The sequence below is a fragment of the Mandrillus leucophaeus genome, unplaced genomic scaffold (genome assembly GCF_000951045.1).
Source record: "Mandrillus leucophaeus isolate KB7577 unplaced genomic scaffold, Mleu.le_1.0 Scaffold51, whole genome shotgun sequence".
NCBI lineage: Eukaryota > Metazoa > Chordata > Mammalia > Primates > Cercopithecidae > Mandrillus > Mandrillus leucophaeus.
The window spans coordinates 6,017,803-6,033,644 of NW_012105475.1; the positions used below are offsets into that span (position 1 = coordinate 6,017,803).

General features: G+C 42.4%; 1 pseudogene; it reads right to left on the bottom strand.

Moving 5' to 3' along the window:
- Positions 1 to 15,842, bottom strand: part of LOC105551208 — a 174,906-nt pseudogene that overhangs the window by 57,172 nt on the left and 101,892 nt on the right.

Genomic DNA, 15,842 nt, shown 5'->3' on the forward strand with positions numbered 1-15,842 from the left:
ACATTGAGAAACCCCATCTTTACTAAAAATACAAAAATTAGCCAGATATGGTGGCACACGTCTGTAATCCCAGCTGCTCAGGAGGCTGAGGCAGGAGAATCACTTGAACCCGGGAGGCAGCAGTTGCAGTGAGCTGAGATCGAGCCACTGCACACCAGCCTGGGTGACAGTGCGAGACTCTGTCTGGAAAAACACACACACACACACACGATACAAGAATTATATCTCAATAAAGTATATATATAGACATACACACATGCACATGTATTTATGAATATATATACACATCTATGTGTGTATATAGTCTCCACTGAAAACCCTTCAATGGTTTGGATAAAGTCCAGCCCCTTAGAACTGCCCACACAGCCCTTCATTACCTTCATCTACTCATCCCAGCTGTACCTCTTGCCGTTTTCCACCGGGGACCCCAGGATCCAGACATACCGAATGATTTGCAGTTTTCATCATCTTTGTACTTTTGCAAAAGTTGTTTTACTGCCTAGAATAATACCCTTATTCCTCTTTTTCCTCTTACTCCTGTTAGTTTTTCAAAACTCAGGTTCAATTTCATCTATGGGAACTCATTCCTGTACCATACAACATGGTTAGGTTAAGTACCCTCTGGTAATTTCTTTTTCTTTCTTTCTTTTTTTTTTTTTTTGAGACGGAGTCTCGCTTTGTTGCCCAGGCTAGAGTGCAGTGGCGCGATCTCGGCTTACTGCAATCTACGCCTCCCAGGTTCGTGCCATTCTCCTGCCTCAGCCTCCCAAGTAGCTGGGACTACAGCTGCCTGCTACCACACCCGGCTAATTTTTTTGTGTTTTTAGTAGAGATGGGGTTTCACCGTGTTAGCCAGGATGGTCTTGATCTCCTGACCTTGTGATCCACCTGCCTCGGCCTCCCAAAGTGCTGGTATTATAATTTCTTTTGTATTTGTCTGTCTCCTCTATTAGATTATAAACTCTTTATGTCTTATATCTTATTCTTAATAGCTAGTATAGGGTCTGGCACAGTTGGCACTACTATTAAAAAAATTTAATGAATTAATATTTTGATTATACTACTCCTTTTATTGTACTATAAATTATTTGTATCTTTATTTCTTCAATAAATTGTGAGCTCCTTACTCTTATTCATCTTTGTATTTCTCAGGTAACACAATTTCAAGTATATAATAGATATTCCATAATACAATGATGGATGTATATTATATTATATTATATTAATTATTGGATGAGACTCTACAGAAAACAGTTAAACTACAGGTATCATATGTTGACATGGCTCTCATTTTCTTTAGAGATGGGGTCTCATATGTTGCCCAGGCTGGTCTCCAACTCCTGGGCTTAAGCCATTCTCCCACTTTGACCTCCCAAATAGATGGGATTACAGGTATGAGCCACCATGCTCAGCCTCTGACATGGATTTCTGAAAGTCCTAAAATGTGTTTTTAAAATGTATACTGCGGCCGGACACCATGGCTCATGCCTATAATCCCAGCAGTTTGGGAGGCCGAGGTGGGCAGATTGCCTGAGCTCAGGAGTTTGAGACCAGCCTGGCCAACATGGTGAAACCTCATCTCTACAAAAAATACAAAAAAATAAGCCAGGCATGGTGGCACATGCCCGTAGTCCCAGCTACTTGTGGGACTGTGGTGGAAGGATCACTTGAGCCCAGGAGGTTGAGGCTGCAGTGAGCTGAGATTGCACCACTGCACTCCAGCCTAGGTGACAGTGTGAGACCCTGTCTCCGAAACAAACAAATAAACAAAATGTGTACTGCAAGTATCATTTAAATATGTAGATATAGATCAATAATTTGGTTTATCTAGTTCATAAAGAAACATTTCATTCTAGAGAGAAATATGACTTATTAAATAATATGTTCAAGTTGATTAAAACTCACACATAAAGTAATTTAACAATTGAACGTATGTCCCCAACACATACCAAATCAAAACAGTCTGTCTTTGTTTGTAGGATATGATTGAATTTCCGGCAGCAAATAGAATTCGCTGGCCCATTATACTAACACAAAGGCTGTTAGAATGTGAATGCCTGATGCATATTAAGCACTGACATTCAGGGGTCAGATGGAATAGTGTTTTATAAACTCAATCAGTCTTTATTACAGCAATAACAAATAATTTCACAGAAACAATCTCCAGGCTCATGATATCACAGAAGGTGCATATAATTCAAATCTGAATAGCCATATTTGAATGATCAAGTGTGTTTTCTATATAAGATATAATAAAATGTTAGCTTTTGACCGGGTGTAGTGGCTCATGCCTGTAATACCAGCACTCTGGGAGGCTGAGGCTGGCAGATCACAAGGTCAGGAGATCAAGACCATCCTGGCTAACACCGTGAAACCCCGTCTGTACTAAAAATACAAAAAATGAGCCAGGTGTGGTGGCACGAGCCTGTAGTCCCAGCACCTTGGGAGGCTGAGGCAGGAGAATCACGAGGTCAGGAGATCGAGACCATCCTGGCTAACACCGTGAAACCCCGTCTGTACTAAAAATACAAAAAATGAGCCAGGTGTGGTGCCACGTGCCTGTAGTCCCAGCTACTCGGGAGGCTGAGGCAGGAGAATCACTTGAACCCGGGAGGTAGAGGTTGCAGTGAGCCTAGACCTGTCTCTTATACACATCTAGATGTGTATAAGAGACAGCCTCTGTCTCCTGGGTTCAAGCCTTCTCCTGCCTCAGCTTCCCAAGTAACTGGAATTACAGTTGCCCACCACCACACTCGGCTAATTTTTGTATTGTTTTAATAGAGACGGGTTTTCACCATGTTAGTCAGGCTGGTCTCGAGCTCCTGACCTCAAATGATCCACCCAGCCTCCTGAAGTACTGGGATTACAGGCGTAAGCCACCATGCCCCGCCATAAAATGTTAATTTTGAAAACATTGCAAAACAGTGGATTCAGGAAGCCTTATTGGAAATAATCATGTTATATACCCATTTACAGATGAGGAAATGAGGGCACAGCAACACTAGGTTACTCGCTCAAGGTCAGATCAGTAAAAAGTGTCAAATCCAAGCTGTTACCAATGTGTTCTGAACTTTGAATTTGAGTTATTCCCAGTGGTACCATGCTACCTGCCTCTTTTCAAACCATGAATTGTACTGGGGAGATTATAAAGCAGTTAGCTGGGTGTGGTGGGGAGTGCTTGTAGTCTCAGTTACTCCAGAGGCTGAGGTGGGAGGATCACTTGAGCCCAGGAGTTTAAAGCTGCAATGAGCTATGACAGTGTCACTGGGTGACAGAACAAGACCCTGTCTCAAAAAATAAAAATAAACAAAGATGGAGATGCGAACTCCATCCCACTCCTCGCTCCATATCTGTTGACCTAGAATCTAATGACCACTAACTTAATAAAGTCAGGTGCCAGAGTAAACGAGCAGTGCACAGATGTGGGTTTCACAGACATTTCTTCCTGATCCTGTGGACTGAACCAGGCCTCTTTTCCTCCTCGATTGGCAATGGCACTCCTCCTAGGCATTTAGAAGTGAGCACTTGGGCCTTAAAGGAGCGAGTTGGTCTTGGAAAAAGCTGTTCTTCCTGACCTTTCAACTGGCAAAATTCATACTAGCTTTCATAGACCATATGCTGATTTAGTGAGTACTGACTGGGACAAGTCATTGCACTCTTTTACACATTTTATCTTGTTTTGTTTTATCCCTACAGAAACTCACTGAAACATGTAGCATTCTTATCATGTCATTTTACAGATGAAGAAACACCTCAAGGGAGGTTAAGTAATTTGCTCAAGATAATGAGGTAGAAAGCATTGAATGCAGAATTTGATCCAGAGAGGAAGACTCCAGAGCCCAGGCTATTATTCTCTTGCCTTTGAACATAAAAATAGTTAAGTCCGTTCTGTGCTGAACTCCCACCTCTGCACCTTTAATCATCAGGCCCCAGCAGTTAAGATCTCTTCAAAGCTTCTGCATGGTTTCAGACTAACTGGGTAACAAAACAAATATCAGAAGTAAAACATCCATTTTGAATCTAAAAAACAGTCTCTAAGATTTAAAGTGTTCACGGATTAGAAGACTGAATATTTTTGCCAATTCTCCCCAAATTGGTCTACGGATTCAGTGTGATCCCAGTCAAAATTCTAGCAGACTTCTTTGTATATATGAAAAGCTGATTCTAAAATTGACTATGATTTATAATCATCAAAACAATATTTTAAAAATTGGAAGATTCACACAACCTGATTTCAACACTTAATCTAAAGCTACAGTAACCAAGAGGATGTCGAACTGGTGAAAAAATAGGGATGCAGATAAATGAAACAAAATGGAGAATCCAGAAATAGACTCACAAATAGGTGGTCAACTGACTTTTAACAAAGGAGCAAAAGCATTCAGTAGACAAAGAATACTCTTTTTAACAAATGAAGCCAAAACAATTGGACACTCAAAAGCATAAAAAATAAACCTTAATCCACATCCTGCAAGATATACAAACATCAAATTAAAATCGATCATAGGGCTGGACACAGTGGCTCATGCCTATAATCCCAGCACTTTGGGAGGCTAAAGCGAGTGGATCACTTGAGATCAGGAGTTCAAGAGCAGCCTGGTTAACATGGTGAAAACCCATCTCTACTCAAAATACAAAAATTAGCCAGCTGTAGGGGCACACACTTGTAATCCCAGCTACCCGGGAGGCTGAGGCAGGAGAATAGCTCGAATCCGGGAAGCAGAGGTTACAGTGAGCTGAGATTGCACTGCTGCACTCCAGCCTGGTTGACAGAGTGAGACTTCATTTCAAAAAAACAAAAAATAAAAGTAAAATAAAATAGATCATAGACCATATAAATAAAACCATAGACCATATAGTAAAATCTAAAACTATAAAGTTTCTGGAAGAAGAAAACATAGAAGAAAATTATTATGACCTTGGGTTACACAAAGATTTTTTAGATAGGATGCACAAAAAAATATGAGCCACAATGGGAAAAAAATCAATAAATTGGATTTAATAAAATTTTTTTTAAACTTTTACTCTTTGACAAACACTATTAGGAAATTAAAAGACAACTACGTACTGGGTACAATATCTATAAATCACATATATCTAGAATATATAAAGAATTCTCATATATCAATAATAAGAAAACAAGCAATCTGGCCAGGCACAGTGGTTTATGCCTATATTCCCAGCACTCTAGGAGGCCAAGACAGTTGGATTGCTTGAGCCCAGAAGTTTGAGAAAAGACTGGGCAATATGGTGAAACCCTATCCCTACAAAAAAATACAAAAATTAGCCAGGCATGGTGGTGTGGACCTGTAGTTCCAGCTATTCAGGAGGCTGAGGTGGGAGGATTGATTGAGCCCAGGAGTTGGAGGCTGCAGTGAGCCATGATCATGCCACTGCACACTAGCCTGGGCAACAGCACAAGACTCTGTCTCCAAAAAAAAAAAAAAAAAAGAAAAGAAAGGAAATAAAACAAGCAATCCAATTAAAATGGGAAAAATAATTGAATAGACCCTTCACCAAAAAAGATATATGAATAAGATATAAGCACATAAAAAGTTGTGCAACATCATTAGGTATTAAAGAAAATAAAATTAAAGCCATAATGAGGCAGCATTCCATACCTATTATAATGGCAAAAAAAAAAAAAAAAAAATGACAATACTAAATGCTGGCCAGGATGCAGAGCAACTGGAACTCTCATACATTGCTGGTGGGAATAAAAAATGTACAGCCATTTCAGAAAATAATTTGATGCTTTCTTATAAAGTTAAACATATATTTACCCTATGAACCACCAATCTCAATTCTTAGGTATGTACCCAAGGGAAATCAAGATATGTGTTCATACAAATATCTGAATATAAATTTTTATATAACAGTATGGCTGGGTGCAGTGGCTCACACCTGTAATCCCAGAACTTTGGGGGGCAGAGGCAGGTGGATCACCTGAGGTCAGGAGTTTGAGACCAGTCTGGCCAACACAGTGAAATCCCATCTCTACTAAAACTACAAAAAGTAGCTGGATGTGGTGGTGGGCACCTGTAATCCTAGCTACTCGGGAGGCTGAGGCAGGAGAATTATTGAAACCCGGGAGGTGGAGGTTGGAGTGAGCTGAGATAGAGCCACTGCACTCCAGCCTGGGTGACAGAGTGAGAATCCATCTCAATAAATAAATAAAAAAAAATTTATAGCAGTTTTATTCATAACCACCAATGACTGGAAGCAACCAAGATGTCTTTCAACAGCTGAATGGATAAATACATCATGGTACATCCATAGAGTATCACACAGCAGTAAAAGGGGTGGACTATTTATATATGCAAAAATATAGATGACTGTAGTCCGGGCACAGAGGCTTGCGCCTGTAATCCCAGCACTTTGGGAGGCCGAGGCAGGTGGATCACGAAGTCAGGAGTTCGAGACGAGCCTGGCCAACATGGGGAAACCCTGTCTCTACTAAAAATACAAAAATTAGCTGGGTGTGGTGGCATGCGCCTGTATTCCCAGCTACTTGGGAGGCTGAGGCAGGAGAATCATTTGAAACTGGAAGGCAGAGGTTGCAGTGAGCCTAGACTGTGCCGTTGCACTCCAGCCTGGGAGACAGAGCAAGACCACATCTCAAAAATAAAAAATAAAAAATAAAAATAAAAATAAAATGGATGACTATATAAAGCCTTATGCAAAGTGAATAAAACCAGATGCAGAAGGCTATATATATATACACACGCGCAAACATATGTGTGTGTGTATATATATATTTTGGAGACAAGGTTCGCTCTGTCACCCAGGCTGGAGTGCAGTGGCGCGATTTCAGCTCACTGCAACCTCCACCTCCCGGGTTCAAGCAATTCTTGTGCCTCAGCCTCCCGAGTAGCTGGGACTATGGGTGTGAGCCACCACGCCCAGCTAATTTTTGTATTTTTATTAGAGACGGGGTTTCATCACGTTGGCCAGGCTTGTTTCGAACTCCTGACCTCAGGTAATCCGCTCACCTCGGCCTCCCAAAATGCTGGGATTACAGGCGTGAGCCACCGCGCCCAGCCAGAAGGCTATATATTATATGATTGTGTGTATATGACATTCTGGAAAAGATAAAACTATAGAGACCAAAAGCACATCAGTGGTTACTAGGGACTAGGGAGGGAGGGAGGGGTTATCTACAAAAGAGCACAAGGGAACTTTTGGGGATGATGGAAATATTCTGAATACATTTGTCAAGATTCCTACATTGTGCAGCTAAAAAGTATGAGTTTACTGTGCCTAGATTATAACTCAGCAAGCCTGACTATGAATGAAATAAATGAATAAATGTAGTCTCTAAAGCAAGGGTTTTTCAAATTAGTGAGATAAAATCCATTGGTGAGTAAGTTGTGAACTCAATTTAGTGGGTTGTGACTGGCATTTTTAAAAAGTGAAATTGGCTGGCGATAGTGTAGCTCATGCTTGTAATCCCAGCACTTTGGAAGGCCAAGATAGGAGGATTGTTTCAGCCTAGGAGTGCGAAATCAGCCTAGGCAATATGTGAGACCCCAGTCTCTACAAAAAGTAAAAAAAATTATCCAGGCATGGTGGCACACGCCTGTGGTCTCAGCTACTTGGGAGGCTGAGGTGGGAGGATTGCTTGTGCCAGGGAGGTGGAAGTTGCAGTGAGCTGAGATTGCACCACTGCACTCCAATCTGGGCGACAGAGAGAGATTCTGCCTCAAAATAAATGCATAAATAAAGTGAAAATAGACTAATATAAGAAATATCAGTCATTGCACACAGTAAGAGGAATATTGTTAATGAAACATTTGTTTCAGTTTCATATATGTACTATAATAATGTGTCACAAAAAAGAAACCATCATTCCATCTGTTTTTAACATAGGGAATTTAATATAGGAAACTGGTTACACAAATGATAACGCTGAGAAGCCAAATACGGGAAGGTGGGGCAACCAGAGATTAGCAACAGCAGAAACCACTAATCTTTTTAGACTAGAGGGACAAAGAGAGGAGGCAGTGTGGCTAGATCCCAGAACTAGACTCATCTAATGACAGGAGGGCCTTTCTGGCTAGAGCTGGAGCCAGGGAGGAGACTTAGCCACTGTCAGAGATGCACCTCGGGCAGAGAAAGGCAAAGAGAATCATCCTAGCTTTTCCATTCTTCCTACTCTCCAGCGTTGTGGCAGGGCCTTGTATCAGTAGGACCCAGCCAGGAATCACTTAACAACCTGAGAGCCTCAGAAACACAGCCTGTTGGATCAGCATCCCCATGACATTGCAGCAGAACAGGAATGGATTTGACAGCAAACAGGCCAGGGGCCGCCACAGTTGTGAAGTAACATATATTTCTGATTGAGGTTTGGGTTCTAAAAGATTTAAAAGCCATTACCTGAGAAAACAAACCTACCCTCTCAATTGTATGTGGTTCTCTCTACATATTGAAAGAATAAAATCACACTTTCGATCATTAGGGGATAGCAAATTTTGCCCTTTTTACTGTTCTGATAGAAGGCAGTTTGAACTGAAGAAGTCAGATGGGGAGAATAATCCACTTCTGTCATTAGTGTTTTGTTTGTTTTGTTTTGTTTTAGAGACAGGGTCTCACTCTGTTGCCCAAGCTGGAGTGCGGTGGCATGATCACAGCTCACTGCAACCTCTTCTTGGGCTCTAGTGATGCTCCCACCTCAGCCTCTCAAGCAGCTGGGACTAGAGGCACGCACCACCATGCTCAGGTAATTTTTAAGTATTTTTTGTAGAGATGGGGTCTTGCTGTATTGCCCTCCCAAAGTGCTGGAATTATAGGTATCAGTCACCATGCCCAGACCCTTTTTAGTTTTGGAGTAGTCTTACAAAGGTCTCTTAGTAAAGCAGTTAAAACTTCTAACAGATACAGGTGAAATACAGGCTAGAAACAACAGAACAGGAAAGAAGTATACAAGCAGCGAATATGTAAGCAAAGGAACCAAATGCTTCTCTCCTTGATTGTGTACAAGGAAAATCATAGTACGTGGTTAAAAATTGGCAAGCTGAGTACCAAATTGCCTCTGCTGGCAGCTATATGTGTGAGAATTCTACAAAATTGCCTGGATCCACAAGGACACCAGCGACCAAAATCCATTTACACTACCCTATTTCTGACTGGTGGCTATCTGTTCCTCTGGTTCCAAAACTCTGACCTTCAATTACTTTAGATTTCTGATCCCATCCCAAGAAATGGCTCCCAAGGCTCCCTCAGCCCTTCACTACCTCCTTGATTTGAGACCAAACCTAATGCTTGATCCCTTGGGCTTGGAAACATCCTAGCACCCACTTTTGGACTTCTACCCTGTACTGACGGTGCACGAGCAATGTACTTCAATCTGTTCATTTTCAGTCTGGTCTCCTTCAGTCATCTTTAATATAATTCTGGCAATATCATTTTAAACTCAACTGTGTAATTATCAAGAGTTATTTTTAAAGGCAATGAATATTTGTTGGGTGAATGAGTGGAGGGTGGATAGATGGATGGATGGATGGATGGATGGATGGATGGGTGAAGGCAATGGAAGTCTCAGTTCTGCTTTTCAGCCAGGCTGAGGGAAGTCCTGAAGCTCTTCCTATATGTGGCTCTTCGTTTGAAGACCACCAGAATGCCACTGCACTGCCATCTAGTGGTAGCACAGTCACACATAGGAAAAGAAATTGCAGAAAAACAAGCCTGAATGCGAAATGAGTGAATGTCACAGCTGTTTCTCAGATTCTGGCTGCTTATAATTGCCTCTCCTCACTTGACTATCTTTGATAGTAACACCATGTCACCTTGATTGTTTAACACATGTACAAAGAACACCAGTAGGATTATATAAATAGATTTCACCAGCTCAGACACCATATGGTGGGATAGGTACTCAAGGGTACAATGATGCCAAAGGTCTGTGTGCCTTTTGAGACAGTCAATGAGCCCATGGTTTTCTAAAGTGTGATAACCAGCTGTTTTCAAAAGGAAGCATGATAACAATGTTATTACTTCCACACTTCAGTTTTAATTTGATGACTTCTTTTAGAGAACATGCTTTGTTTCTGGACAAATGGTCGTCTTTTCCTTTTTACAATCTTTTCCTGGATAAATGCTAAATGATAAATTGGTAGAAACTCTTCATCTCAGAATCAAATTATGTAAAACAAAATAAAATAGCTGCAAATTTTAGGCAACCAGGAGTATAAAATGAGGACTGCATGTAATAATAAAACTATTATTAATAATAAACTGTACAATTAAGTTATATTGGCTGAAGGGAGGTGAGATTGAGTCAGGCTGGCCTGAGAGATATGAAAACATCTCCCTGAAGGACTTTACATTTGTTTTTCTTTTTTCCCATTATCATCTTATCTTTATCTTAAAGCCTTGGCATTTCTGTAAGAACAAACATACCACAAAATGTTTTTTCTTGCAATACCACTTGGAAAGATAGCAGTGGTATGTCAGATTCAGACAAATTTTTATGCCCCAAGACTTTTTACCACCGATACTCAGGATAGTCCATGAAAAGACTCCATGTAAACTCAAATCTAGAGATCTGGCTCAGAAAAACAGCCACTGTTTTCCCCAGAAATGCTAACTGCCTTTGGACCTTTGGCTCAAAGCACCACCTGCCCAGTGCTACCCAGGTAGACAAGCAGGCACAGAGGCCAGCAAACCGTAAGCTGGCGACTGTGGGCAGACCCTTCTCAGCCTCCTTAATCTTAAGAACAAAAAGCTCATCTGGAAAGCAAGGAACATTGATTTGGCACCATCTGGTCACTAAAAGAACTGCGTCCCTCAGGCAAGCAGGGTCTCTGATCAACCCTACAAAGTACTGTCCTCTAACTCCCAAGTACCTGTGGTGACCGCCTCCTTCCAAAGAGCAAAGGAAGGTTCAGTTCAGAGGACATTAAGGTTTCTTCGGCTGACATAGCAGACAAGAAATCAGACCCTTTTTACCAAGCAGGCCAGGGGCCCACAGATACCCATGGAAATCAGTATGTATTTCTGAGTCAAAAACCTCCATCCATGTCAGGGAAAATTTGAATTGACCTCAGCTATCTTTCTTCTTTAGAACTGTCTGCCTCATACTTTCTGGATGCCTACTTTGGAAAGGTGAGCCTTGGGCAAGACACTAAGCTCTCTAAGCCTCAATTTGCTCACAGATAAAATGGGGATAGTGGTATCTACCTCAGAGGTCATTGTGAGACAATACGTGGCAAGCACTGAGCCTAGCATATAGAACGAATATATAGAACACATTAAGTGAGCAGAAACTGTAGTCGTTGAGTGATTCTACAGACAGAAATGGAAGAATAGCAGGTTCATGAGAGGAGAAAGAAGAAACAAATACACAGTGCATGTCAACAGGATAACACATAGAGGATTTCTAAAAGCCACCTCCAAGACAAATTCAGGTCCCAGGAGGAAGAGACTCTACAACCCTGAGTTCCAAGAAGGACGAACAGATGCATCAAAAGCGATGCATAATTTGGAGGCATGAAACTAAGCAGTGCCCTCACAATACACACATCCAGGGGGACACAAATGCAGTGTCATCTGTGGACACGGTCCTCCTGTTAACTTCATACAAGATCAGCCCTCCATCTGCACGTGTCATAGCTTCCTCAACAATTAGTTCCCAAGTCAAATAAAATACCAACCAAAAAATTGTAGATCTTTCATCTTTTAGGGGAATTTTTACTTGTAAATTTAGGATTCCACCATTTCTTTAAAGCAAAGTCACTAGTAGCTGAGGGTGGTGGCACACGTGGGTGGTACCAGCTACTCAGGAAGTGGAGGCGGGAGGATCACTTGAGGAGCCCAGAAGTATGAGGCTGCAGTGAGCTATGATCGCACCACTCCATTCCGGCCTGGGTGACAGACCGAGACCCCATGTCTTAAAAAAAAACAAAAAACAAAAAACAAAAAGCAAAGCCACTACAATATATTAGTGTAAGGAGGGCATGCCTGCTTCATTACAGATGATATCACACATGTTCTTGTTTACTTTTTTTTTTTTTTTTTTTGAGACAGAGCCTTACCCTGTTGCCCAGGTTGGAGTGTAGTGGCACAATCTCAGCTCACTGCAACCTCCGCTTCCTGGGTTCAAGTGATTCTCCTGCCTCAGCCTCCCCAGTAGCTGGGACTACAAGCACGCACCACTATGCCTGGCTAATTTTTATATTTTTAGTAAAGATGGGATTTCATCGTGTTGGCCAGGCTGGTCTCAAACTCCTGAGCTCAACTGATCTGCCTGCCTCAGCCTCCCAAAGCGCTGGGATTACATGCGTGAACCACTGCATCTGGCCAATGTCACACAAGTTCTGAGATGAAAACCAGAATGGCTCTCTTGTCTGGATTCCTGACTGCTCCTTAGCTTTGAGTTCTTTTAGTCTCTTCTCACAGGGACTCATGAAATAATCATCTGGTTCAATCCCTGCATTCTTCAAATTTTCCAGGATTTTTTCCAGTCTGTGCACTGATCTGGCTTCTTCAATCTTTCCTGTACTCAGGTACAGTGAACTCCTAGAAATCCAGGTGCTTACCACAGAGCAGGTATTTCTGACATCACTAGTTCTATCCAAACGAGGAAAAAACATCACTTCTGACAACTTCTCTAGGTCTCAGAGGCTCACTTGGAATCCAGTTAACTAGGATTGGAAGCCAGTGGCTTCACTGGGTATCACAAAGGCCCTTAGTGGCGTAAGTTCAGTAGAAACTGGGGGCCAGGATCACCTCATAAAGGTGTGAGGGGAATGCCACCTCGTTCTCACCAATCATCTGGTACCTCTTTTCTTTCCATCACTTCTAGTCTGAGGTAAGGTCAAAGGCCCAGATACTACCCAAATATCTTCAAACCTCTCTGTCAGTTCTCAACAGAACATTTCTATTCTGTTCCAACATCCAGAATTATTATAACACCCCAAGGCACAATAGTAGAAAGGTAAAAGGTTTCAGCCTTTACTTGAACATTTGTTATTTCCAGCTGGAGCCGTGTGTCCTCAGGACTACTTGCTTCCAACATGGTCCTCGCTGAAGGCACTGAAGGTTGGAGGGATATTGGGACCAGATTTAAATATACAGTGTTTTCTGTCTGCATCACCTTGTCTCTGTTCCAGTTAAAGGGAATCCAAATTGTCCCAAGGGAACCTTTTCTGCAGATTCATCCAGCTCCCTCATTGCCACCACTGCCTCAACACCCTGACTCCACAAGAACTGCAGGGCTGTGAGCCTGCCTCCCATGGTGCCCACTATAGCCCTGACCATGCAGCCACTCAAAAAACGCCGGACGCCTCTGAGGTGGGAAGTAATACTCTTGGCAGTTATCTGACCCAAAGTACCACTTATTTGCTTTATTTATGTATTTATTTATTTTTGAGACAGAGTTCCGCTCTGTCACCCAGGCTGGAGTGCAGTGGCACAATCTTGGCTCACTGCAACCTCCGCCTCCCAGGTTCAAGCAATTTTCCTGCCTCAACCTCCTGAGCAGCTGGGATTACAGGCACCCATCACCATGCCTGGCTAATTTTTGTATTTTTAGTAGAGATGGGGTTTCACCATGTTGACCAGGCTAGTTTCAAACTCCTGACCTCAGGTGATCTGCCCGCTCAGCCTCCCAAAGTGCTGGGATTACAGGTGTGAGTCACCATGCCCAGCCACATGTTTGCTTTAAATGGAATGTCTGGGGACTGTGAAACATGTGCCTAGGCATATTTCCACATTTGAATGGGGTCCAAGAGTCTTGTGGAAAAGGAACTGAACTCTCTTCATGACTGGATACATCTGATGGACAGTTGTGGGGATGGGTGGAGGGAGGGACATGACTAGAGCTGGATAATGAAAGTGAAAGCCCTTAGGGGAATCCTCCTGAGTGCAGAAGTCTGGAGAGTGGGCCAGACTACATCAATCTGAGTGTTGGGAATGGTGATTCTGAGTAAAGAGTGAGGCCACTCTGGAACCATCTAGAGTAACTGTGGTAGAGATGAAAGAACTGAATAAATATACCAAGAGACCCAGGTGGGGTCCTCTTCTCTAAAAACCTGGGCATGAGAAGTGGGTTATCGACAATAACACCTGTAATGTCAATAATTCTGAGCTCCCATTGCAAAGTTCTCTTCCTTAATTATTGATGAGAATCCCTTGGGTGAACTCCAAGTATCCTATAGAATCCACTACTTAGTGGGTCTTACATAAGATCTCTTTCCAGTCTCTTTCTAAACTTCAATACAATCTCGATTTCAGAATATAATCATTAAAAATAAAATCAAATATTTGAAAAGGCCAGGAAACCAGAAGTGTAAAATAAGGAGTGTGTGTGACTTCAGGTGCTCTGACAAGCAGGTACTCCACAGGTAATATTAGAGATGCAAGAGGTAGATCGGGAGAAATGCCCAGGAGGGACAAGGGCAGCAGATTGGACAGGAAGGGCCTTCAGTTTGTGGAGCTGATCTGACACCTGTGAAAGGTGAGTGGGGAAAGAAGAAAGCTTGACTAGAAACGGACTCAATTCTAAGAAAGTTTCACCAGACCAGTGGGAAAACCTTAAGCCAAAGCCATCCATTACAGGAGCACCCTGAACCAGTACTCACAACCATACCCCGTCCTTCACTGGAAAGCAGCCTAGGGAGCATGGTGTTGTTGCAACCTGGAAGGGGATTGGGGAGCAGCAGCTGGGGTTCCCTGCCAACTGTCTTTCCTGAATTAGGAAATCCAAGCGGTGCATTTTCATCCCCCCTCCATAGAGTCCATTCAATAATGTGCTATAATCTGTAATAAGGATACCCTGGCCACATGGAGTTGGGTTCAGCAGATCTCCCACATGCTAAGTGGCATTTCCCTTTCTGGTGCTTCTCCAGAACTTTGGAGCAAGGAGAGTATTCAATATAATCCAATCTTCTGCCTGCAGCTCTGTCACTCTGCTTCATGGCCCACTAACCTTGGCCCTGTTGATTTGTGCCTTCTGCAAAAAATTACCTTTTCAGGCTGGGCGCAGTGGCTCACACTTGTAATCCCAACACTTTGGGAAGCCGAGGCAGGTGGATCACTTGAGGTCAGGAGTTCAAGACCAGCCTGACCAACATGGTGAAATCCCATCTCTACTAAAAATACCAAAAATTAGCTGGGTGTGGTGGTGCATTCCTGTAATCCCAGTCACTTGGGAGGCTGAGGGAGGAGAATTGCTTGAACTCCAGAGGCAGAGGTTGCAGTGAGCTGAGATCGTCCCATTGCACTCCAGCCTGGGCAACAAGAGCGAAATTCCATCTAGAAAAAAAAGAAATTACCCTTTCATTCCTTCAAGCCTGTTCTTGGCTCTGGCCACCTGCCATGGTCTAGCACCTCCTGGAAGTCCAGGATCAGCTGCCCAGGAAGCAGCTCCCCAACAAAGCATGAGCTGTGTCTGCCTCTGCCCACCTCTGGATTTCAAGTGCCTGCTTGCCCTTCCAGAAATAATTGCTGTCTCCTTATAACAGGTAAACACTGTTTTCAGTATCTTAGTGTCCTTCCAGTATATAAATGGCATACAATTGATATTTACCTGTTTTCTTTCTTTTTCTAGACAAATAATAGTGACAATATATACTGTTCTGCACCTTTTTTCATCTGACTACAAATCTTGGCAATCTTTCTACCATTTCATAAAGTGCCTTGTTTTTATGTTTGAATAATACTGTTTGTATAGATGTGCTATGATGCTTTATTCAAGCAGGCCCCTCTTGATGGACTCCTACAAATTCAAAGGTGTTACAAATCTGTGACTATCACAATCCTATGATGAACTATCTTGTACCTTTCTTTCTTTCTTCCTTCCTTCCTTCTTTCTTTCTTTCTTTCTTTTTTTTTTTTTTTTTTTT